Source organism: Phoca vitulina, unplaced genomic scaffold (genome assembly GCF_004348235.1).
Source record: "Phoca vitulina isolate PV1807 unplaced genomic scaffold, GSC_HSeal_1.0 scaffold88, whole genome shotgun sequence".
Taxonomy (NCBI): Eukaryota; Metazoa; Chordata; class Mammalia; order Carnivora; family Phocidae; genus Phoca; species Phoca vitulina.
The window spans coordinates 3,215,311-3,242,637 of NW_022589791.1; the positions used below are offsets into that span (position 1 = coordinate 3,215,311).

General features: G+C 33.2%; 1 protein-coding gene across 4 annotated transcripts in view; it reads left to right on the forward strand.

The window, feature by feature from the left end:
• The window catches only part of ZEB1 (zinc finger E-box binding homeobox 1), a 185,642-nt gene that overhangs the window by 37,733 nt on the left and 120,582 nt on the right, over positions 1 to 27,327 (forward strand). For 3 of the 4 annotated variants that reach the window (XM_032395856.1, XM_032395857.1, XM_032395858.1), the window contains exons 1-2: positions 1,002 to 6,732; positions 22,403 to 22,545. The exons of the other annotated variant lie outside the window; for it this stretch is intronic. The gene's annotated coding sequence lies outside the window, so the exon portion shown is untranslated. Of the gene's footprint in view, positions 1 to 1,001; positions 6,733 to 22,402; positions 22,546 to 27,327 lie in introns of those variants that run through there. 4 annotated transcript variants of the gene reach the window in all.

The following is a 27,327-nucleotide window of genomic DNA, read 5'->3' on the forward strand; positions in this document are numbered from 1 at the left end:
ATATTAATTGCCTCATGTAAGAAAGCACCTTAAGTAAGACATACATTGTTAGTTAAGCCAGTGGCTCTGTGATTTCTTCAAGGACTCAATTTGTCTTTCTGTTCTACTTTTTCTACACAGTACTGCCTTTTTCCCAGTGCTGTAGCTACAGCTGCCAATTGCAGTCAGGATTATGTGTTTCTTCTTTCAGATCCACAGAAGATAACTTCACTTTCAAGGGCAATATAGCTTTTTTTTTCTTACCCCTAAGCAGTTACCCTTTACCTTCACCCCATGCTTGCTTCTCATTGACCTAAATTTGTCTAATTCTAAAATACCTAAACTAATCATTGGCAAGGGGGAATGGGCTTACCATAATAATGGATTAGACTCATTGCGGTCTAGGCTCTTAGCTCAGGGTCAGTCAGCTTTCCCTGAGGTGCACTGAACTAGTAGGAGAGACTTGGATACTGAATCAAATCATAGATCATTAGCAAGGAGGACGCAAGGGAAGGCTGGATAAGCTATCAGCATGGTCCGCTACAGGTGCATTAAGAAGTGTGTGTTATCTGGAATTTTTGAAGCACCCTGGTGAAGCACCACCATCTTTCCCTATCAACACCGGGCAAAATGAGGTGGGTCGGTGGTGAGTGTGTTCTGTCTCCTGTTCCAGCACCCTCATTAACAAAACTTTTAAGCTACTGAGGACTTTTTTTTCAAAAATTTTCTTGACACTTAATAGACAATTCTGTAGAATAAACTGTGGGGCCACGAATGGAACAAACTTAGTTTAGATAAATACAGTTTCTTAAATAAGCTTTACTTTGAAAAAATGTATATTCTTCTGCTCTTCAAAGGATTTTTATACCATGATCTCTGTAATAGATAGTCTCATCCTTATTAGCTGATTATAAAGGTGAAATATAATTTATGAGATTATTTACAAAACAAAGATATTTTTAAAGTTTTAAAAATCTTTGTGTAGAAAATGCTAATTATATATTTTAAGCACCTATCATTTTGACTAAAATATCTTTTTTTACTAAAATGTTTAATCAGCTGACCATGTATTTCATTTCTTTCAGTTTTCAGATTTCTAAATATTAGCCAAATATTTAGTATCTGGGTCACACTGTCATTACAAACAAATCTAGGCCAAAATGGTTTATGCTTCTCAGTTGCCAGCTTTAGTTCCTCTGTTTGACCAGGCCAGACTTTCTGTTATTTGGTTCCCTTTCAACTAAACTTTGTTTCGTAGGATACTATATTAGTTCTTTGTATGGAACTGGTCCTCTTTTGGCTTTTTCCCCCCTGAATCAAGGTAATGGAACAAATAAATAACTGTGCTCTTGACTGCGATGTTTTAGAATTGTGACTGTGCAGAGGGTCACGCATGTTAAGTGACCTACTGCAGTGCTAATGATGGTGTGAGACCTTGTTTAAGATGCTGGAGAAACTGTGAGCACAGGAGCTGTAACATTTCCTAAAGATTCAACCTGTATGCAGTCAGGTATTGAGAGCATCAAACTCCTGAAGACCCTGTGAAAATCTTAAATGTAAATTTGTTCCACTTGTCATACTAGATGGGATAGCGTCTTTCTTCAAGTTAAAGTGAGAAGTCTTAAGTGTTATGGTACCAGAGATAAGGGAAGAGAGAGGGAAAATATATTGGAACAACAAATATTTCACCTGCATTTCTGAAGTAGTAAAAGCTGTAAAAGTCTATTTTGAAGTATTTTTAACTTTGAAAGGAGTGTAGTTTATGGTAGTTTGTGTTAATGCAGGGCCCATAGTTTTGCTGAAATTAAGAACTTTATACCTTTTGGGATTTTTAATACTTTTTCCTCTAAATTAATAATGCTTAATTTCACACTGCTGTATCCTATTTTGAAAATATAAAATGATAGCATGTATACTTCTTGAAGGTTTCTAGATAAAGTAAGTTTGTTATAATTAGATATTCAATTCGTATATTTTCCAGATAATAGATGCTTACCTTCTTTGATTGCTAAAACATTTCATCTGAACCATTCTTATTGTAAAGTATCTTAGACTAATATATTTTAATGACTGGATTGTTGAGGGGTATTTGTTAACACAGTGTCTTCAGGGGCAACTAAGGTATGTCATAGGGCCATTTGTCTTTAACAATAAACAGTTCTCAGTAACTGTTGTTCTTTTGAGTTTTGTTAAATGGTGTTTCTATTTTTCAAAGCTTGATATTAATTCATATGGCTACTAGCATGCAGAGAAGGGTATTTGTGAATTAAGTAAGAGAAAGAAGGTTCTTAATAGGCTTGAAGAGCACTTCAGTGAGGGAAGTACTTGGACTTCATGATGTTTACTTTTATTTCGCTTGGTGCCTCCCCTCTGTTTCATGAGCCTGCTCCCTTATACCCAGCTCCCACTCCCTTTTTCCAAAAAGCATGGTACTTGGCATGCGTTCCAGATAGTTATTGTAAGAAGGTTGGGCTTAGATTTTGGAGCTAGACAAACAATGATGGGGATTTAAAAGGATCATTTAATACTGCCAGAATCTTAGGCTAAGTTCACAGCTATGAAATGGGTATATTATACCAATCTCTCAGGGTTGTGAAGATTAAAAATAATCTAGTGTAGGAGATACTTTAACAAATGCTAGTTCCCTTTCCTGATGTTTTAAAGTAAGTGACCCATTTACTTTGGAAATGATACTTGCCCATTTTAGTATGATACTCTAATGATTAATGAGTCAGTATCCCTAAAATATGGTAGCTTTTAATATCTTTTTAATCAGAAATAAATGAGATATTGTTGATTAATTTGGTTGATCATATGAATAAAATGAGGTGGAATATTTTTGAAGACTGAAATACAAATTCAGAAGCAAGAAAAACATTTTTTAATAAAATACAGGAAACCTTTTTTTTCCATCCAATTAGGACTAATTATATTGAAATATTTTGCTGGTATTTTCAAAGAGTTCATAAACTAATGAGTGCGGTTTCTTTAGTGCAAAGGTAGATGTTAACCTAGAAACCATGTAGACAAGTTAAAAACCCCATAGAGTTCTCAAGGCCATTTTGTATTTACTAGTGCCACATCAGTGATGCACCCTATTGCAGCAAGCTTCAATAACCTGAAACAGTATGGCCTGGGTGCTCTAACAAATCACATATTTATTGTTATGAAATTTTATAATCGTCCATAGCTTTTAGTTAATCCATTTACAGGTCAGATTGTAAGGATATCATGCACTTAATAAGTGCCCTAAATGTACATATAGTGCCATTGAGTTTTGATAGTATGGGAGGGGAAAAAACAAAAAGGCATATAAGGAGCTGTCTCACAGTAGTATGAACAACTTGATTGAAAAGACCCATATGTGTAATATGATTAAATTCTACAAAATTGCCTATTAAAAACTTCCTAAAAAGACTGGGAGGGGGATGATGGACGGGCTGGAGGCAGGGTTTGAATGAGAATCAAAGATGTGATTTAAAATTTTCTTATGTTTAAGAATGATGTATGAAATTTAAGGTGAGTTCAGTGTAACAAAGCAAGGATTCTCACTTCCAAAGGAAATAAATGAGCTTTATTATTGAGATTTGTTTCTAAGTACAGACTTGTGATTGTTGTGGTAGTGGTAGGGTGGAATTAATTTGTTTAGCATCATTGCCTGTTCAAAAGAGTTTTGGTGAGTGGTGAATGGTTTTAGGTGTTGCCTAATGAGTCCTCTGACTTTTGAGATCAGTTGAACTAAAAGCATATTGTTTCTCTAGAAATATGAGTTATGACCAGATAGACAATGAAATCTCATGTGAGTTAGTAGCCAACTTTTATCCTTACAATTAAATCTAAGCAGAGTTTTGACTATGTCTTTTTATATTTCCCATTTACAAATATTCTGAACCTCTCTTGCTGCCCATTTATATCGTTGGGATTAGTTATATCACCTGAAGCAGCCAAAATAAGGCTTTTTATTTCTAGTGCTATCTGTGTAGCATGCTTGAATTACTAGACAATCCTATGAAAAACTGAATAAAATAGGGGTCCAGTGAAAGAAAAATAGAAGTGATGTCATGGCAAATTCTAGGAAATAGTCTTTTCTATAAAAAGATTTGATACAATTGTATATATTCCTCAAACCCCCCGTGTTCTTAGTCTGTAAGAGTTGGGTATAAGACTGAATGTATGCCTTAAAGCTTATAAAGAGGGTTTAATTTAATCATATAGCTTTATTTCCCTAACTTTATGACTTGGTTCTTTGCATTTGCTGGGGCTGATGATTTGAATGTTTGAGACTTAGTTTGGAGGTTAAAAAGTTGAAATCTTTCTAATAAAATTATATCTGTTTCTAAGATACAACTGTTTCTTTCCTTGATTATAGTAAAAAAAAAGGATTTGTTCTTAAGAGGTCTTGAGTTTGCTGCTGACTACCTGTGTGACTTTACACAAATAATGTCATATTACTGGAACTGTTTCTTTGTTTATAAAATTAGAGGTAGTGTTAAAATCTAAAACTCTTATAAGTAGATTAGTAGAATATATTTAAGATCTATACAAATACATAAACACATTGGCACATCCCTTGCTGCTCATCATTGCTGGAATATGAAACTAGTTTGTTGTGTTAGGTGCATTATCGATAATGTTACTCACACCAAGGAAATCATTGTGTGCTTTTTTTGATTCATGATTTTGTTAATCTGATAGTACTCTTCAGGATATGTATCTTGTATTAAAAATTAAATTACTGCCACGATCATTGGAATTATTAGGATGAGTGACATAAGCAAGTTGAGAATTGTTTCTCTTGTACTGAAGACCCATTTTTTTAATATACCCAACGTTCTGTAATTTCATTTGACTAAAGAATAGATTTTTGATCTTCTTCCAGAGTAAAGACATGACTACGTCTATAGTTGTATTCTGTAATTAATTTTTGCTTTGTGGGTTTCATCAGGCTAAATAAGAATAAAATGGTTTTATATTTTCTGCTTTAAAAATGTCCTTGTTATAAAGTCTTGTCAGATCAGCCCCACATATGGCAAACCTATTCAAACAATTTGAGCTGCCCCAGTGTGCTTGTTTCTTTCTTGGAAATCTAACCATTTATATTATGTCTTTATGAGCTGTTTTTCCTCTTCCCTCCACCCCCATGTTAAGTTGTAGATTATAAGCTTGCTGAGAAAGGAATTTAATCTTTCCTTTGTATCTCATAGTACCCAGGAAAGAATTCTGTTAGTCACTGAATGGTTTATAAATGTTATTACTATTGAGGATTTTGGATTAAAATTATTGGATAAAATGGAATGAGCCTTTTCTAGGATATCAAGTTGGGGGTCAGTGTGATTAACTCAAAGACATAGCACTTTTGTTAAGCTCTGGACTTTGTTCTGAAGTCAGTTTCTCTTGATTTAACCATAAATTGATTATTCACCTTATATACTCTCTTATATAATACTTTAGTATCACGTTATTGGTAGTGGAAAGACTGTCAGTGGGTAGGTTGGATAGATGTGCACATGCACGTACACATGTGCTCATGTATTTGTACGAGAGAGAGAGGGAGAGAGTGGGCACATGGAATATATGGGAATCAGGTATATGTTATGTTCAGCATTCTAATCTGAGTATTACATAATTATCTAGTTATGTGCACTTAATTTTAGACTACTGACATTCAGCAACAACTTCTAATCAATGGTAAATGTGATACTTCAGGAAGATAGGGACATATTTTCCATTCCTTTCATGTTTTCCTTTTAGCTTTATTCTATTGTATATTTTCCAAATACTTAAATAGTCAAAGATAAAAAATTATTGGAAATGGGTCAACTTCTGTAGCGGGCAGAGATGATTAGAGCTCTGCAGTATATCTTAACAACGTATAGGAACAATTTAATATGCCTAATATTGAGAAGCATCAAAACAGACTGTAAAACATAACAATCATAAAGCTTAGTGGTCAAAAATCATACATATCGACAGGCTATACGAAGATTAGCTATAATAATTGAGGAAAGAGAGCCTAAATTTGGTGCAGAAAAGGAGCTGAGTTGTTTTTGCACTATAATTAGAAGTTTGTATCCATAGATTTTTGTCTTCTTAATACAAAGAATGATATTTGCTGGCAGAGCATGTTTTTTCAGTGTAACCTTTAACTTCTTATGGTATGTACTCCTACAGGTAGTTGATGATTTAGTAAATATTTTATGAATGTAGATGATACTATCAAAATGTTTCCAAATATTACAATTAGTTTTAAGGTGGAGTCAGTGTTAGACAGAATTTAAATTTGAGACTCTATAATTTATAGATATATCATTGAATAATGCCATCTTTATTGTGTGTTAATTTGGATTACAAAATAATTGGGGGAACTTTGTTAAAAGAAATTGAAGTTTACTTAAAACTGTTCTCTGAAGAGATTAGAATTTTAGAAGGTTTTTTCTTTCTTTTGTCCTAGCATTTCTTCTTAAACATAATGTTATGACTACTTGAAAGGAGATATAAATCAAAGTCACTCACTTTATTTTCCAGTTTAGAGTCATTGCTCATTATCAGTTGGTGGGTGTGGAAACAACTTAATAAAGTTTGGGTAATTTAGTTTCAGTTTAAATTCTCAACTGGCAAATTGGCCGAAAACTCCCATCAGAAGACGTGAGCATCCAAATGTCCTTTTGTGATTTGGCTACTGTCTGCTTGACATAGGAAGGCCCTATCAAGAAAAAACTAATGGAGTGATTAACTATCAAAAGAAAATCAATGGTAAGAGTTTTCATTTAAATTATAATATGTGTGTGTGTATGTGTGTGTATAAAACATACCAACTTATTATTTGAATTAAAATTTTAGAACTTTAAAAATCTAGGACAAATGTTTGAATTTATATGTCTGTGACTTAACATTTGTAATAAAATAAATGCAAAGAATGGTTTTATATGCTTAATGTTGATAAGAAAATACTAATTAAAAGTATGAAAAATCAGTTATATAGTTCATATAGTTATATGAATTCATTTTTTTTTGTAGTTCTGTAGTTATCTTTTAAAAATAGCATAAATATTGCTTGAGTAAAGCTTAACTTTTTTAAAAAACAAATTTATACCAAACTGAATTAGAGGCTTCTTACTAAAGTAAATGTCATAATTTTGCAGTAGAACAGTCTGTTGATCTCTGTTTTGTTTTTTACTTCCATTGTAAAATGACTGGGGGGAGCAGGGGGGGAGAAAAAATATATGTCATGTAATGAAATCCACTTTAACATTAGGTCTTTAAAACTGTATCATTGCTACTATATCTCTATGGAAAATATTAAATGATCAGGATTAGATGTTTATATAGCTAAAATGAAGTGGAATATCTATTCATAACATAGCACTGTATCAAATTTTGGTGATAAAATCAGACATCTCTCCCCTGCCTTACACAGGTTTACATTGAGAAAATAATTTAAGGTACATGCTTCAAGTGACCTTAAACCTAATATTTTTATTCTCTTTGTATTTGCTTCCTTTATATCCCTTTATTTGGACATCTGTGTCCTATCAGATTTGTGATTAGTTATGTTAACTTTGGACAGGAATGGAAGTAGTAGCTTACAAAGGTTGAAATCAAAAATGGCTGTTTATCAGAGCTTATTTTAGTATCCTCATGGACATAGTAGCTTTCTGATAACTGGATAATGGGTGATAAAGCTCAGATATTAACAATACATTTCTATTCTTGTCAAACTTATAATTTTTGAGATTGACATAGTTTGAGTAATTTTTTTTGCTCAATTAGAGATGTCAAAATGATGGTAACTGAATGTGACCATGTTTTTAACTATTTTCTAGAGTTTAGTAATAACCATATCAGGAATTGCACATGTGGCAAGCACCTAGCACAGCATCTGTCATTATGTAAGCATTCAAACATTGACAGTGAACTAAGTACTCTAGATGGCAACATCTGTCCTTCAATCCATCTACCTTGTAATTCCAATTTTTATAGATTGTTATGTGTCATCCATCCAGCTAGGTGCTGAGAATAAAATGGCACCGTTAAAAACAGAGATACTTTCTAACTGCTCTTGAACTTCCATTGTAGATAGTAATTACAGTGTAGAAAAAATTATACAGACAAATGTAAAATTGCATCTGGAACCAGTACTATGGAAAGGCAGAAGTCGCTATGAGGATAGAAGCAATGTGGTGGGTGTGTAAATAAAGCACAGAACCCACACATTTATGTCTTAAAGTGAATTGATAACTTGTTTTTATTTAACTTTTAAAGTTTATAATTCTATTTAAGTTGGTATCTTCTAAGCAAGGTGTGCAGAAAGACTAAATTTTAACTGGGGAGAAATACATTTTTTATGATGCTGTTTTATTAGATTTCTGAAGAATTTACAACAAAGTAGCATCAACAATTTAGTCAAAGTAGCATTCTTATGTAAGAATTTCACTTACAGGAGTGAATCCTTACAGGATGCTTTAACATTTCAGGATTGAATGCAGTGAATGAGGACCCTGATTTCTTCAGCTGAATTTAAGTTAATTAAATGTCAACCATAAAATAACTGCTGTCCTCTCTTAGCAACTGTTCCATTCTGTTATCAAGCTAGTACAGGGATTTATTTATCACTCCTTTTACATCATTGAGTTGTTACATGTAGACATTTCTTAATGGCAGTATGATTTCCTTAATCAACTTTTACCCCTTTTTGAAAGAAAAGAATGTAAAATTTATGTTTCTTTTATATATTCTAACACACATTTATTAAATTTTTGAAAATAAAATGGGAGAACATTTGGAGATCTAAATGTTTACACTTTCTCTACGGGACACACAGAATCTCATCTAAGGGAAAGACACTAATGATGTTTGAAGAATTATAAAATTGGTTGTTTTATATGTTCAGTCTGTGTACGTTTTTAAAAACTTTCATTGAAGACTAGGTTTTTTCTATTCACCTGATAGTATAAACAAGTTGAATCAGAGCATACAGTCTAGTATGCAACTAAAATTTGAAAAGCTTAGTTTTACAACAGAAATGATCTTTCCCTAACTTACTACTAAAATATGGAAGCTATTTAAAATATTTTAAACGATATCTTTTCAAACAGCAAAATCAAAATTAAGTCCATTGTTGACTTTTAACTTAAAATTACTATGTTGAATTTCATCTCTACAGTGACGTCTAAATTTAGTTTTTCTGTATATACTCAAAAGAAGGTCATCAGCCTCAGTACTCTGATTTGAAGTTCTTAGCTCAGATACCTAGGCAGGTCTGCTTATCAATGCTGGAAGAAAGATGTCCTTTCTGTACCTCCCAGGAGTGTCTTGAGGAAAATGTTCCTTGCTGGGTAACATGCCTTGCAATGCCCATGACGTTCCATTTTTTTTTTACTCTTTTTGCTTCTGTACAGTTCGCTTTGATTGGTCTGTGATGTCAGCTGGAGAATTGGACATTAGCCACATAAAGATATTTTAAAAATGTAGATATGTAAGCATCACAGATGGAAGATGATACATAACACTTCTTTTACTGAAATGAATGAAAACTAACCCTTGTTTCTAAGCAAACAAAGGTCTACCAGAGGTTATCAGTTTTTAATTATATAACTTTTAAATATAACAATGCGGGGGCGCCTGGGTGGCCCAGTTGGTTAAGCGACTGCCTTCGGCTCAGGTCATGATCCTGGAGTCCCGGGATCGAGTCCCGCATCAGGCTCCCTGCTCAGCGGGGAGTCTGCTATTCCCTCTGACCCTCCCCCCTCTCATGCTCTCTCTCTCTATCTCATTCTCTCTCTCAAATAAATAAATAAAAAATCTTTTAAAAAAAAAAAATAAATAAATATAACAATGCGGTATCTGATTAGGTGCATATGGTGTAATATAATGGGTTTTGTTTGGAATTTTGGCGCTACTACTGACAGAAGAAATGGTAATTAATGAAGGTGTCGAATTGGAAGTTTGAGAAAGGAAAATTTTAATAAAAGTTAGTGTTTACAGTTGTTGGAAGGAAAAGAACATTTTCAGTTCAATATATATAAGGAAGAACCTTTTAAATGTGGAAAATAAAATGGAGTGCCTTCTAGAATCCATTCTTTTAAGAATCTATGACAGAAATGTATAAAAGAATTCTTGCTGATATAAATCATAAGGATTATTTGGAGGAAATTTGTGGCACCTTAAAAATTAATATAGTCATATAGTAAGTATATGAAATATTATATGAAACAGATGTCACTAGCAATATTATGCTACTATTTGTGGTGGGATCTTTACTAAATAAACTTAAGAGATAAAAGAGCAAATTCATTCATTCTATAAATTCTTACTGACAACCAGTTTTATGTCAGGCATGGCCCTAGGCATCGGAGGCATAATCATGAATAAGACTGATGTGACTCTCTAGTTTATATAGTCTGTGAGGGAAGATGGACATTAAACAAATAGTTACAATAAAGTTTAGTGGCTTGTGACGTTATAAAAACAAAGCAGTCCTTTATTAAGGATACCTTGAGAATTGATCTCTAGTATGCTAATCATTTAATCAGCTTACTTTCTTCATGAAATGAAGTTATTCATTTTGACAGAAAAATTGGACTAAAATTCTTTGGGAGTCAGTCTTAGAAATTAGTAGAGACTGAAATAGTCTTGGTTTTTCTATGGCTTATTTAAAACAAGAAACTACTATGGAAAGATGAGTACCAAGAAATGTGAATATAAGTAGAATAAACTTCATAATGCCTCATGTATGTTATACACTATACAGATCATTTAATAAAATTATTAAGCAGTTTTACATGAAAAATTGCCAAGTTGTAGTAGTTAAGGAGTTGCCTTCTAGAGTCAGACTGGTTGGGTTTGAGTAATAACTCTGACACTTACAAGCTTTGCAATTTAAAGTTGTATAACTCTTCTGATCTTCAGTTTCCTCATCCATAAAATGGGGATAATAGTACATATCTCATAGAAAAATTATTTGATGTGTATAAAATGTCTAGAACAGTGGCCCATAGGAAGTGCTTAAGACCCCATATGTTGTAGTTAACAACAACAACAACAATAACAATAAAGAAATAATTTCCTCATGTCAAAATGTCTTGCCTAAGTCACAAAGTTGGGCCCAACTGAAGTAATTTCAAAATGTTGCTTTAAATATATAGGTATTGCACTACAAAGAACTTTTATCTTTTTTACTGCTAAACAAAATCTCAGTGAAATTCTCACCCAAGTTTTGGGCTCTCTTTAACAGCAATACAGCAATCACCCAAAGGCCTGCATAGAGTGCCAACTCCAGGGCCAAGGTTATCTCAGCATTTAACGCAAGACTCAGTCCATTCCAAGCATCATGGAACTGATCCTTCTTGTCTAAGAAAGGAAGTAGCAAAGATCTCTTTACCCCATGGGAGATAAGCCCAAACCAGATTAGAGTAAGTTTGGGAAGGAAGTGACTATGTTGATATTAAGTATTTTTTTTCCTGCAGAAATCTAAACAAAGGATTTCTTCCTATAATAGGTCTACAATATATTTGTAACATTTGTAAACTCAATCATATGTAGCACAACTTGTTACTTTGCTTATATTAGAAAACAAATTTTCTGCCATAAAATAGTCCTATATTACATTACTACTTCTAAATATAATTTGTGAAACTATTTTTTATATTCAAAAAAATATGTTTTATGTGGATTTTTACTGTATCTTTTAGTTTGATATCCTAGAAAAAATGTTTGTAAGAGTTAAATAATTTTTGCCAAGTAATTCTTGTTGAAAAACAATTTCAGGGTAAAATTTACTGTGACATTTTCAAGTCTGCATATGTAAAATGGGATTTTATTTATAAATATAAATGGATTAATTCAATTTATTTATCATAATAAGTGCAAGCAAGTGCTCTAATGAATTGTTTTCAGATTAAATATTTGAATTAAATCTAAAGTACTTCATAACCTAGTTGTTTTTGTTTGTAATGTGGAAGTATTTCTTTCATTGTAAGATGCTGAGAGAAAATTCTTTGAATACCAGAAGTGTAGTTTCCCTTGACCACAATGAGTTTGAATAGGATCAGTCAGTAGGTGTGTATTGAAAACTTACTAGCTATCTAGCACTTGCTAGTAATAGTGTCATGGTAGCCAGAAGAATTATGCCAACACTCTGTTTAGGCCCTAGGAAGACCAGGACCATGGAAAGAATACTTAGACATGAAGCAGAAAATCTAAGACCTAGTTCCTGTTCTGCTACTAATAAACAGAGGGATCTTAGATATAGAACCTATTGAAATTGTGAGGCCATCATAGCATCTCAGTCTCATTATATATGTTATATGTATATATAGCATATATATGTGTATATATGTGTGTGTGTGTTGCCTCTATATGTACACATATGTATATATCCATCCTAAATTATTGCACTAAATTGAAATAAAGAGCTAAGACTTCATTAAGTTTTTTAATGTCCAAATATACAAAGAATTCTGTACTATAAAATATTTTACATTATTCCTTCAAGTGAAAATACATTATTGATTTTTACATACTATTTTAGGACTTCTCAAATATTCTCATATAAATTATGTACTGTTCCAAAAGTTCACAAGGGGAATGTAAAATTTCTTTAGTCTGCCTGATTTCATTTTTTAAAATATTTTATTTATTTGAGAGAGAGAGAGAACTCAGAGGGAGAGAGGGAGGAAGAAGCAGACTCCCCACTGAGCAGGGAGCCCGATGTGGGGCTTTTTCCCAGGACTTTGGGATCATGACCTGAGCCAAAGGCAGATGCTTAACCGACTGAGCCACCCAGGTGCCCCTAATCTGCCTAATTTCAAACTGGATTTCCTTGCTAAGTGATTCATTTTTTTTCTAATAAACATTTTCAGTAGATACCAAATTATATTTTTATGCCATTGACTCACTTTTTATAAACCAGTTTTAAATAGCTACATCAATCATTACCAACTCTACTATTTGCAACATTATTAAGACTTCCCTAGTTCTATAGCATCATGAATACTCAGATTAATTTTACTAATTCATTAAAAGAAAGACTAAAGCATTTTAAATAAAAAGTATAATTTATGTGTACACAAACACACGCACACACGCACTTGCTTGCTTTACTAAGTGATCTCACTGACTCACTTAAACACCATTCACTGCTGCTAAAGAGGAGAGGACTAGTTGGGAGTTGCTAATTGAAGCACCACATTATTAGTGTTGTAGAGGTCTGTGCCCTGACTGGTTTTGAGTCAGGTGAATGTTGGGTGGAAAATGTTATATATATATATATATATATATATATATATATATATATATATGTATATATATCTACTTACCATAAGAACTTGTTTAGTATGTTTATTGAGTACTAGATGCTACTATAGTCATAATTAAAATAATTTTTCATATAAAAATCGAAGAATTAAAATTGATACCTTTTTAAGCTTAATAGAAGATTTAAGAACACCTACATTGTGAGCTACTTCAGTTTAAATGTTAAAATGTTACAAAGGTATTGAATGCAGACATTTTTTGGACAAGAATAACATTTAAATTTATGAGTTATTTGGAAGAAATACTAAAGCAATCATATGAAAGAAGACTAAAATTTATAAGAAAATAAAATTAACAGAAAAAAATTTCTTTGGAGGATTTGCTTTGGTGTTGTGTGGAAAAAATTCTTTTTTTTTTTTTTAAAGATTTTATTTATTAGAGAGATAGCGAGAGCAGGAACACAAGCAGGGGGAGTGGGAGAGGGAGAAGCAGGCTCCCTGCCGGGCAGGGAGCCCGATGGGGGACTCGATCCCAGGACCCTGGGATCATGACCTGAGCCGAAGGCAGACGCTTAACGACTGAGCCACCCAGGCGCCCGTGTGGAAAAAATTTTTATACATCATTAAGCAGTCATTAGTACAGTAAAAAGTCAAGAACCAGCAAAAATAACCTAATTGCTATGAAAATAAGATGACAAGTAGACAGTCCCATCTTAGGCTGTAGAATTCTTTTTATGAGGGGAAGAGCACCTGAGGACTGCTTCTCTGTGATGGAGGCGCATGGCTACGTGCATAAAGGGCTCGTGGAAATCTTTCAGGTTTAAATGTACTTCTGCCACATACTTTACCCATGAGAAATTCATTTAAATTTTTAAGAGAAGCATAAAATCCAAATATTCCTATGGATGTTAAACTTTTATCTGTCATTCACTTGAATACCTGAGTACCTACTTACTAAATGTAAAATATTGTGCTTTTATACTTAGCACAGTGAGGCTGTAACACACTGCCTCCTGTTACTTAGGTGAGACCAGTCAGTCCCAGAGAAGGGAATATCAGTTGGTTAGAGAAGGGGTCCTTTGAATATTGGAACAGTTTTTGAGAATGTAGACCTAGCTAATATGTATCATTAAATATAAGAAGGCAGCAGCATGAGTTTATTGAGATTTGAAGGAGGTAGGAAGATATAAAAATAAAATAATTTACCTTGCATTGATTCAAGGTGCCCTACAAACTAATATCTTTTGTTTGTTTTGGGGGTACAAATTATCTTTTCTGAAATTTTGTTTCCTAAATTATTGTTGGACTAGAATTAAAATTTTTTTTCTGTATAGATGTTTATATACACAGTAACAATATAAGCAAGTCTAATTTTAATTGTTTTCTTAGTATAGTTCACGTGCAGTGTTACATTAGTTTCAAGTGTCCAGCATAGTGATTCAACAAGTTTATACTATGCTATGTTCAACTCAAATGTAGCTACCCTCTGTCACCATCCAGTGCTGTTGTAATACCATCTACTATGTATTATTTTAAAAAATTACAAATGACAGAATTTTTTTTTTTTTTAATGACTGAATGACTTGACTGGGAAATGACCCTTTGTAGAGACTAAAATGCTAGTATTAGCCAAGGCAGACCCTTCCTGGTTGTGAGGAACCCAGGAAAACAAATTCAGTGAGTTAGAACTTAATCTTGGTTGAATGCCTTTTGTGTTTAACAGTGGATTCTTTTTTCTTTACATGTTATTTTATTGAATCTCTCAACAGTTCTGTCAGAAATATGCTATGATCTCTCTTTTACTGATGAGGAAACAGATTCAGAGAAGCTGAGTGACTTTCCCAAGGTCACACGGCTAGTGTTCAAAGTGGTTTGTAGGCCAAATAAGGCAAAGTCTAGAAAGCATTCATTGCATTTTACAGCTAGAAGACCATTTGATGATTCAGTGAAGTGGTGGGGGCATAAGGCTGACTACAATTGCTTTAAGAGTAGATGAGGACCTAGGAAATGAATAGAACAGGTATGGGCTATGTGTGGGAGAATTCTGGCTGAGAGGAAGTAGAGGAGGGCTCAAATAGGTAATTTGAGATGCAAAGGAAAGGTGGAAGGTTTGGATGACACAAGTGGAGGTTTTGCAGAAAGGCAAATGGGAAAAAATTAATTTTAAAATGAATCTTTTAAAACACGGGTGTATCTGTTGCCAGTCTCAGGACAGTCTGTCATATCTTTTGCATTCTTGCTCTGTATGGATTGTGAATGTTTGGTATGCAATAGGGTAGTAAATAACTGTTCCATTTTTACTTTCACTAGAATATATTTGGCTTATTAGTGATGTTCCTAGGGCCTGGATTTTAAAAACTTATTGTAAAAAATTTCAAACATATACAAAAGAAGAGAGACTAGTGTAATAAATGCCCTCTGTCTATGGCCCAAATTTAACTCTTTTATTTTAACTCTTTACTCCTACATTCTTCAGTATGCATTTCTTTTTTTCTTAAAAAAAGACATTTTTCTTATATAAATAGAACACCTTTATGACATCAAACAAAATTAACAATAATTATTTATCACCTGACATTATCTCCCTATTCAGTTTCCTCCACTTTTGATTCCAAAATGTCATGTACCATTTGGGTTGTTCATGCAGATTGCACACAAGATCCATATAGCATTTGGTTGTTAGGACTCTTCTCTAATTAAAATGTCTTTTCTTCTCCTCTTTCTGTTTACCTCCCTACCTACCTCCTTTACCTCCCTCTCCTCTTTTCTTCTCTCCTTCTTCTCTTCCTTTCTTTCCTTCCTGTTTGTGACTTATTAAAGAAACTGAGTAAGCTCTCCCATGTCATATTCCCATTCTGGATTTTTCTGTCAGCTTCCCCAGTTAACTTATTTCTCTAACCTCTAAATTACCTGCAAATTAGAAGTTAGCTCAAAATACTTAATTAGATTCAGGTTCAGCTTTTATTTTGGTGGGGGGGAGGGTGGACAGGAATACTTCATACATGGGACTTCTCCTTCACACTGTATCACATCAGGGAGCATATAATGTCTACTTGTCATGCTCTTAGTGATGCTGAAGTTGGTCTGGTGACAGTCCAGTCTCTCCAGTGAGAGGTTTCCATCAACCTCTCCTTTCATTGTTTCATCTCTTGCTGATTGTTCTCTGAATCAATTCAATCATTAGGGTTTGCAAGATAATGAATTTTTTATCTGCCACTCCTTCCACATTTATTAGTGGAAATAAAGAAGAAATTCCTCTATAAAGAAGAGATTCTATAAAGAAATATCTCTCATAAACTATGGCTTTTGGATTTCCCTGACATAGTTCATCACAGAAAGAAACCTGGTGCTTTTGATATCTCTTAAATGCCTAGTTTAATATCCAAGAGTAACTTTAGATAGAAGTACATAGCACTTAAGTACCCATGTAATTTTAGGATTTTTATAGAATAAAAGTATTTCTTATGTGATTTTCATGAATATTGTCAGTATTAGAATAACTTTGTATCATCAACATATTCAGTTTTGATCAGATTGGGGTTGGGACCTTTTCCTGGTTCTCCTTGGTCAGATGTACTGCTTTGTGCTAAGTTATGGATGATAAGTTGAGCTTCAAGGAATAGGAAACTTCATTAAGTCAGCAAGCTAAACAGTATGACCTAGCAGAGTAGTAGCATAGGTGGGGATGATTTTATATTGCTATAATCATAAACTCAAGAATGAAACAATCACCATTTTTATTATTTTATTCAATAATCACCACTAATTCCATTTTTATTTAACACTGTCAATGGACAAAACCTGAAGAAGAAGAAGAAATAAAACCAAAATATTTCATTTTTAGGTGACATTATTGATTAGGAAAATCTATGGCAGTCAGCTTTAAAACCATTTATGAAAAATAAAACTTTAATGAAGTATAGAATACAATGTATCTTTACATTGGTAATAATGGACATAATGGGGAAAGACCCAACTCAGAATTGTAACAAATCAAAATATAGTACCTAGCAATAAATTTGAGAAAGATGTTAGACTTTTAGAAAGAAGCCATTAACATATTTGAAAATATTTTAAGATCAAATAAATGGAGAGAAACTTTCTGAATCATGAGAATATTGGCAAATTGTCTATAAGTAATTTATAGATTTCTGGGTTTACTTTTAACTTTCAAAATTCCTAGTGATTTATTTTAATTTTTTAAGACTTATTTACTTATTTAGAGAGAGAGCACAAATGGGAGAGGCAGAAGGAGAGGGAGAGAGAATCTCCAGCCGACTCCCCACTGAGCCCCATATGGGTCTTGATCTCAGGACTCTGAGATCATGACCTGAACTGAAATCAAGAGTCAGAAGCTTAACTGACTGTGCCATCCAGGCATCCCCCCCCCCCCACCAAGTGATTTATTTTATAGTGATTCTACAATGAGGGGAAGTCTCACCCTTACTATGTATCAGAAACGTTTTAAAGCAACAGTGTCTAAAACAGTGGTGTGATGCAGGAATAGATATGTAGCCCAGATACTACAAAAGACCTCTCTGCCCCTTGGCGATTTAAATATAAACTTTTCTTGACCTGACTTCCTGGTCAGTGAGAGTTAAGAGAAATGCCTGTCGTCCTGTGACTTACAGGATGAGATTTCTGTGCTTGACTAATGCACCTCATGTTTCTTGCTTCTGCTTGCATGCCATCCTGATTTTTGCCAGTGCCAATACCAATGTGAAATCAGGTCCTTTTTAACTAGTTTCCAAAACTTATTTAGCAGTTTGTAAGTATAGAAACCCTTGAGTAGGTGACAGAACCAGCAGATTTTTTTCTTGGTCTTTGAGCAAAATGTTACTGGCCACATCCATGCCCTCCTTCTACTCATACACTTTCCTAAATTAATACAGTTGCTTTCTTAAGGAAATTCTGAAGATTAAACCTTTCTTCCATTTTGTAAAACATGGATCACTGCAGCATTATTAGGAATCCAGAATTAGTCCCATCTACATATAATAATTGAATATATGATAAAATATTCTTTCCTATAGGAGAGGCCACTTAAAGGATATTTACTCAATAGTATTAAATAGTAGTCTTCAGTGGTGTAACTGCAAAACTGATTAGACAAAAAAAAAATTCATCCATACTTTATATAACCATAGGAATTTAAAAGAAAAAGCATAGAAAATACCTTTACGTCTCATATTTGATGCATTAGTGTAACTCTCCAAGGTGTAAAGATGTACTTGAATATCTAAAAAAGTTGTTTGACTGAAATAATTAAAAGGATCACAGGAGATTGTAGGAAATCTCTGCATCAAAAGTTACAAAGAAATGATAATAGCTTTAACAATTTTATATTATTGCAGAATATGCTAATTTAGACATCAAGATCCTAATATATAAATGAGAAAAAGTATGACAGATTAAGAATATGAAAATGAATATGAATAACAAATGCAAGGGAAAATATCTGCCCTTATACTTATCACAAAGTTACAAGTAAAATGACTTTCCACGGTTTTTTCATTGTATTAAAGGAACTAAATTCTTTAAAAAGAAATCTAATATTGGCAAGATAAACAGTGATACCAAACTCTTTTGGAAGGTAATACCAGGAGAATATGCTGATAGTCACAGTAATGTTCAGATATTTCACTCATAGGAATTTAGGAAATAAATATTGTGCTAATTAAAAGTCATAGATATAGAAAAAAATGCTTAGAGACTAATTATAGAACATCAATGTAAAATATCATGTTGTCTTTAAATAATTATTTTTGAAGATTCTAGAACAATTGTCCAATAGAACTTTCTATGTTGATGAAAAGTTCTATAATTTGCACTGTCCAGTATGGTATCCATTAGCCACATGTAGCTACTGAACATAAGAAATGCGGCAAGGGCAACTGAGGAACTGAATTTTAAGTTTTATTTAACATTATTTAAACTGAAATACTCACGTAAGGCTAGTAGCCATGGTATTGGACAGTGCAGTTCTAGAAATATGGAGAAATGTTAGGTGAAAATAAATAAGTTTATATGACATGATTACAAGTATGTAAATAACCTGTATGTACATAAGGAAAGTGATATTCACAATTAAAATATGTTAGGATAGAAGGAAATGGGTGATTTTTTTTTAAATGCTGATTAAAAGATCAGGTGAAAATAATACACCACTCCAGCACTGTGCTACTCAATATGGTACCCACTAGCTTGATGTGGCAATTTTCATTTAAATTAAATAAAATTAAAAACTCAGTTCCTCAGTCACACTAGCCACATTTCAAGTGCTCAATAGCACACACGGCTAATGTTTACCATTTAGACAGAGGAGATTATAGAACATTTCTACCATTGCCAAAAATTCTATTGTATAGTTCTGTGGAACTGATAAAAGGAATGTACTGCAACAAGTCATTTGATTATTAGTAATTTCTAAGGGCACAAATGAATTAAAACTGGAAAGTGAATTTAGTGAAAAAGTGTAAGGAGGAACAGTGTTGTAAGACCCTATACATGTAACTTAGATCAGCTTTCCGTAAAATATGGGCTGCAAACTAGTGCTGGTTATACCAGTCCATGACTAAATGCTTACTCTCAATTTCATACTTGTTTAGAAACTTTTACAGCAATGTGATAGTTGTTTGTCATCCAAGCACGTCACCTATCTTATCTCATTGAACTGATCTAGTTATTAATGAAGCTACCTGTAGAGTTCTATGTAGTATAAGCTGAATATTAGTTTGGAGCAATAGTAGTCCATGAGTATGGGTCCCCAGTGGGAATAAAAACAGTTCTTTACTACAAATACCATGTGATTTCACTCATATGTGGAATTTAAGAAACAAAACAGATGAACGTAGGGGAAGGAAAAGAAAAAAAGAGAGGGAAGCAAACCATAGAGACTCTTAACGATAGAGAACAAACTGAGGGTTGCTGGAAGGGAGATGTGTGAGGGGTGGGCGAAATGCGTGATGGATATTAAGGAGGGCACTTGTTGTGATGAGCAGTGGGTGTTACATGCACCTGATGAATCACTAAATTCTACTCCTGAAATCAATATTACACTATAGGTTAACTAACTAGAATTTAGTATAAATTTGAAAAAAAAAATTTTTAAAACAGTTCTTTACTATAGGCAGTATGAGAAACATTGGTCAAGATGAAGAAGAGAAAGTAGGCTGCTCAGGGCAATTTTTTAAGGAACCTAAAGTAGTTGTTAGTATAGCTTAATATATACTTGCAAGTGAAATTAAAAATTGAACACTGAATCTCTGAATGTGATAAACTTAGACTTCATCCCTCCTGCTAGTAGAAATAAGACCAAAGATTCATTCTTCAATAATGTGAGTAAGGATTTTAAAGGAGTTCTTAGCCAGTGCCTCTATTTTGGGTGTCCTATTTTCCTCCTGGGTATGGAGGAGATTCAACTAGCTAGCCGAATCTTTTCCTTTTAGCAAAATTTCCAACCTAGTGTTTTCCTTTACCCCTTCTAAGCTCCTTTTGGCATACTGTTACACTTAGTTCTTTGTAACTCTTTTCATCTCTTCCCCACAAAGTTAGTTTCAAAGGCTTGCAAAATGTCCCAAATGAGAGAATTGTTTTAGACTAAGCTTCTCATGTTTTATTTTAAAATTTCCTTTTTTCACACTTAAGCTTAATTGATTCCCTGATACAAGATATTCAGTTGAATTATTTGTGAAATGTGAAAAGCTTTTTACTACTATAATTAAGGTATAATCTGTTAGCTAAAGCATTGTTTTAATGATACAGGGTAAGCATAATCCTAGATTTACTACCTATTTTTTTAATTGTGGTTTTGGCTGTACATTAAATGACTGCCTATTCCCTAAAATGAAATGCCCCATATGGGCTGTCCAGTTTGTTTTGAGGACCAATTCCACATTTGTGAAATTTGGGGTCAAATGAAAGCAAGTACTTACTATATAATAGTTATTTCTTCTGATTTTAGTGACCTTGCATTTTGGATTAAAAAACATATACATATTCAGTCCTTCATCAATATGATTGATTAATCTGTTATTGATTTTAGCATTTCTTCTTTTTCTCCCTAATTTATCAAATTTGAAAAGGGCTAGAAAACACTTGAAGGAAATCAGTCTGTTTTCAGTAACAGTCTGTAAGTAACAGAAAAAGAAATAAATAGTGTTCAGCATTTCTTGTTTAAATTTTGTGTTTTTTGAGATTGAAAAAACTGTACATATTTAAAATATATATAAATATATTGATAGAATGGCATCTTCTGATTTCACTTTAATATTACGATTTGCTTTACTTAAGCAGAATTATAGATAATCATATTATCACTTGGCTTATGTAGTATAGTATCTTCAAAAGATGAAAAATAATACTAATGTATTAAGAAAGCATGTTCTTATCTGTATTAAGCTTATTTTATTTGATATTTGGTAATATTATTTTTAAGATACAGTGTATGATTTCCTGATCTGAACAAAGCATTCCATTTCTTTTTAGGATTTGGGTTGTAATAGATTTATAGCATTTTCTCATAAATATGTTAAGGTACAGCATTTTACAAACATTCTTAGTATGTAGTTAGAGGTTTATATTACTAATATTTTTATATAACACGCTTCAGACTCCTTAGAATATTTGTAGACTTCTAATTGTTTTATTTTATGCAAGTATTGACCTTGAGAATGTTGACTAACAGGTTAATATTCTTTCAGTCAAATTTTTTTAGTGCTTACTATGTTTTAGGAACTATTTAAGGCTCTTCAGATAATCAGTGTTAAAAAAAAAAAAGTCAAAACCCTTTTCCTCTGGAAGCTTACATTCTAGTAGTCTTCAATGAATTTAGCTTTACTGATTTTTCTAATGGAATTTACAAGTATGATCATTTGGCAACCCAGAATTTCTCTGTATTTTTCTCAACTTCCCAACTGATAATTCAGTGCTGGGGTAGAAGTTTAAACTAGCCACTTGAAGTTTTGGGTTTATGGAGTAGTGTTTGGAGTATGCAGTATTCTTTAGGGAAGATACTCTTTTTTTGAAAGAAGAGAATGTGGTTTTGAAATACTCATGATTTTATCTAATTTCTTTTTTTCAGAACCTACATTTTGTAATATATAGGTAGATAAACTTGAACCAGATGGTATGATCTCAGTATAATATTTTACTCTTCTCTCCTCCTTCAGGAAAATCTTTAACTTCCACCACAAGAAGATTAAAAAGAGGTCCCTCCTGCACCAAGAAAGATCTGCAGATCTTTTTCAGTGTTCTTGGAGGTGTGGGGTGTGAGAACTTGATCAGTTTGTGTCAACCACCTTGTTCTCTAAAGGTAAGCACTGTGTAGTGAGTGCACACTCATGGGCCCAAGCTCCTAATGCAGGTCTGGTTTTGGAATGCTCCATTGAGGGTTTGAGGCCATCAGCTTTCCTCATAGAAGGATGGCCTAGGCAGCCACTTGTGGGCAAGACATCGCACACATTCATCAAGAGATGGTTTTCCTTGTTTAGAAGTGAAGCATGTCCTAGAAATGTCCGGGTGTTTTTTAAAAAAAATTCCCAATTATAGTAAAACTTGTCTTCCAGTTCAGCCTGCATTTAAATCAGTTTAATAATTGCTGTGGTTGATCCCTCATCAAGAACTCTTCTTGGATGTCTTGAGATTTACATTCAAGAATTTTGAAGCAGTGACAGTGTTTAAGCAGTCTCGTGACTTAATAGCTTAAAGTGATATAAACCACTCTGAAGAGTTGCTTTTCATGATCTTTTTGAAGCTGTCTCTTACCTTTACTTCAGAGAAAGTCCCTTAAACCATTTTTTAAAATCTGTATTAAGCTTCAGAAAGTATGGAAGCAAAGACCTTCTTACTCTTTAATTGCTTATGTCAGATCCTAATTGAAAAAAATTACTTAAAATGAGCAGTTTTTTTTCCTGATAGCTTTTTCCTTTCTTTAGGAAATGAAGAAATATACATTGTTGGTTCCCTGAGGGAAACCTCATAAAGGATAAATAATGTCTCCCCTTTATTTCTAAACTCTAGTATCAGAAAACCTTATTGTTCTATTGTACAATGTATTGACACCTCCCAAAAAGACCAATCCTAAATTAAATTGTCATTTGAAAAGCATTCATTCATTATGAAAAAGAACAGGAGCATGTTGATTTTGAAAATATCAAGATTAAAAGTAGGTTAGCATTAAATAAGAATAATTTGGACTGCCACCAAGAGACTAAATGTCTAACCAAACATTCACGTTATAGTCACCAGGATACTATGGTATTGACAATGAGGATTTAAAGCGCTGATAAAGAAATTAATTGGTCCACATCTAGTTTCATTCATCTTTTTTTCTTTTTCTTAAAGCTCTTAAAGTGATCTTGGAAACTTTAGTTCTAAAAGACATGAACTATTCACGAAGCATTAAATTTGGGAGAAATCTGCTGATTTTTGTCTGGTAGCCCTGTCTTTGGTTTATGATAAATTTTATTGTCTTTTCAAAATACTTGTACTTCCTATATCTGTATAATAAAAGATATTAAGGAGAAAAAAAACCCTTTGTATTTGCTGTTAGAATGGGGAAAAAATGCAGCTGAGACCTTTTTTGAAAAAACCTTGAGAACAAGGTTACTATTTTTTATGAAAATAGTTGAGGAATTAGAACTAGTCCTGCTTATTTTAACTGTAGGCAACTTTAAAAGATTTAAATCTTCAAAGTAGATATGATATAGGTTATATAGTGAAGACATAGAGATCACTGAGTATTTGGAGATAATCTCTCTATACAGTTCTTTTGAATTTTTATTTGTGAGAGCATGTTAAATATTTTTAACCTTTATAATAGCATGGGACAAAATAGATGAAGGCATTAGCTCTTTGAGCCAGTTGAGAAAAAAATTGAATTAAAAGTCAAACCAACTGAAAATGTAAGGTGGGATATAAGAATAACTAAATTATTATTTGGTACCTGAAGTATTATTATAGCTGAATTTTTTAATCAAAAAACCACCCCCTCTTTTTAAAAATGAGCTCTTACAATAGTATTGGCAATACATTTTGTAAAAGGAAAAATTTATTTCACCATGTTAAAACATGTTCTTTGATTTTGATGATATATAGGAGTGAAAACCCAACATATTGGCACTAAGGAATTCATCTCTTGGCATTGGAACTAGGATCTGGGGAGATTTTATTTTTATGTATACATATATATACTTAATCATACACACATATACATCCTATATTTATTTCTTCTTTTGAATTATGTAAGAATGATTTGTCAAAGATCAGATTTCTGATTTGTCTCACTAGTACTTAGATGCCGTGTTTTGCTTTTGTTTTTAAAGAGTCATAGCTAATTCATGGAAACAGTCCCTACTAGAAATTTAGTTTCTTTGGTGTGATCGTGCTCCCTATCTACTCTAATAGCTAAAGGAAGGTGAGAAAGGCAGCCCTATGTTCACCAGTATTGATTTTTTAGAGAAGGAACAAGGAAATTCTAGCCCAGCCCTCTCCTTGGAGCCATCTAGACCAGCACTGTTCAGTAAAAATATAATACAAGCCACAAATACAAGCTACATATAAAATTTTAAGTTTGTTTTGTAACCACATTAAAAAGGGAAAAAGAAACAGAAAAAATTAATTTTAATTACATTTAAATTAACCTAATGTATCTAAAATACTATTTCAACATGCAATCAGTATAAAGATTTATGAGATGTTTTATTTTTATTCAATGAAATACTCAAAATCCGATGCGTATTTTACACTTACAAAAATTTTGTATTGAACTAGCCACATTTCAAGTGCTCAAAAGCCACACATGGCAGTAGCTACTGTATTAGACAGTACAGATCTACACCAAGGGTGGAGCTCCCATTTTAGCATCATCCATGGTGAATTCCACTGGGTAACTGTAAGCTCCCCTAGTTTAGAGTTTCCAGATTTAACAGAACACAAAAAATCAAGAACAAAAACAAAACAGGATGCCCAGTTTAATTTGAATTTCAAGTAAATAACAAGTAATTGTTTAGTGTAATTGTGACTCATGTTATACTTGGGACGTACTTAGAAAAGAATTATTTATTTCAAATACAGATTTAACTGGGCGTCCTGTATTTTATATGGCAATCCTGCCCGGTTTTAACTGAGTGGAAGACATCATCAGACTTTCCTAGATACTTGTAGGACTAGAGCAGAGAATCTCTTCCTCTGCAGAGGATTTTGATAACCAACCCCCCCCCCCCAAAATCAGTATGCAAACCAGAACTACTGATAGCCCATTTCTTCCTAATTCCCTAAGATGTTTAAGACAGAAGATGGGCTTATATCACAGAGACTCAGTCCTTACAAATTTAAACATTTTGAATCTAAACTATTACATTAAGCTGTAAGGTTTATGAAATTTTATGACTTGAATGATTAGTTACTTGAGTTTATAAAATAGAAACTGTCTAACAGCTTATTGCTAGTATCACATCTTATGAAAAACATTTCACCCTTGGTGACAGTCTCGGCAGTTTTCAGCATCTTGGCTATTTCAAGTTATTTTCCTACCATTGGTTACCACTGCAGCTGTCACATCATCTTGAGTTGGCAAGCATTAACACAAAATATTAGGTTGCTAAATGCCAGGATAAGGCTTACTTTACATGGCAAGTATTTAAGTACTTGTAATTCTGTGCTGTGGTGTTGATCATTGGACCCTGACCCAGTCGACACCCAGTCAGTTCTTAAACCAGTATCTCTCATTCATCCTGAGGCCTTCTTTTCCAGAACAGCTTTCCATTTGTATTTTTTAAACATCTTTAATGTTCCAGTTTTAGCACCGTTTTGAAACATGTAACAATTTCTTTAGGAGTAGGTGTATCCCTCTTAACCTCTAGAAAAGAGACCATTTATAATTCGTGTTCTCTAAGGACAGTAATTACACCAGCTCCACACTCCCTCTCAAGGGGAACACTTGCCTTCACGAGGTGAATGACTTCAGGTGTCAGGTCTTCGTTACCAGCCAGGCAGGTAGACCCAGCCGCCAGTGCGGTTGGGCAGTTGAGCAGTTCAGTTTCAGCTATGGCGCATTCCAAATCCATTCATGCTTAGGAGAATGTACCCAAGAGTGTGGATATGTTTATAATTACTGCATTTCCTTCAGAGAACAAGAATTACAGGTAAGGTTTGTTTTTTTTGTTTGTTTTTTTGCAGTGATCCAAAAATTATTTTTAGATAAGAAATTTAAGGATTTGAAAGTATTACTCTTTTCCCAAAACAGTCACCTAAAATATCTCAAGTATAGCCTATATTATATAATAGTTTTCTTCCTCACTCTAAGAAGGAATTGAACCTGGAAAGGAGGGGAGTGGGAAGAGACAACTTATTGTCATTTGAAAGCTGTGAAAATCACACATTTCCATGTCTAGAAATATCCTCGGTTTATGTAAGAATCTTACTTTGCCTAACTTCTAAGGTCTAAGGTATGAATTATTTTGTCAAATTAACACCTACATCTATATATAGGTAAGGTGTTCAGCCTTTGTGAGCTAATGTCTTTAACAGCAGTGAGTAAATTAACGAATTGTGTTTGGGTTTTCACTTTTATTCTCAAGTCTGACTGCCTTTGGTTTAAAGGCTTTAACCTTATTTCTGAAACCAAAATTTAAAGCTGCTGCAAAATACCTTAAAACATAGCTCCTTTTTTACCCAGTGATGTTTGGATGAGCTTTAAAGGGTCTGTGAATTCCCTGAAATTATACTAAAATTTTGTATGTATGTGTTTTTTGCTGGGAGGAGTGTACATAATTTTCATTCTATTCTTGAAGGGCTTTGCAACAAAAAATTTGGTTAACAACCACTGATCAAGTCTAACATCATCACTTTACTGATAAACTGAATTTCAAAGAATATGTTATTTGCCTTCACTCATTTGAAATTTAATACTTGTAAAAACTAAAGTTTGTTTCTTAAAAAAAAAAAAACCATTGTACTTGTTTTTAGAAGGAAAAGCTTTACCTTGAATTAATTAAACTTGAGAAGACCAGCCTAAATGGGGGCAGTTAATTTGCTACTAGTTTCTTCCATTCTACCCTTTGACTAGAATCTTTATCAGTTGTTCCATAAACAT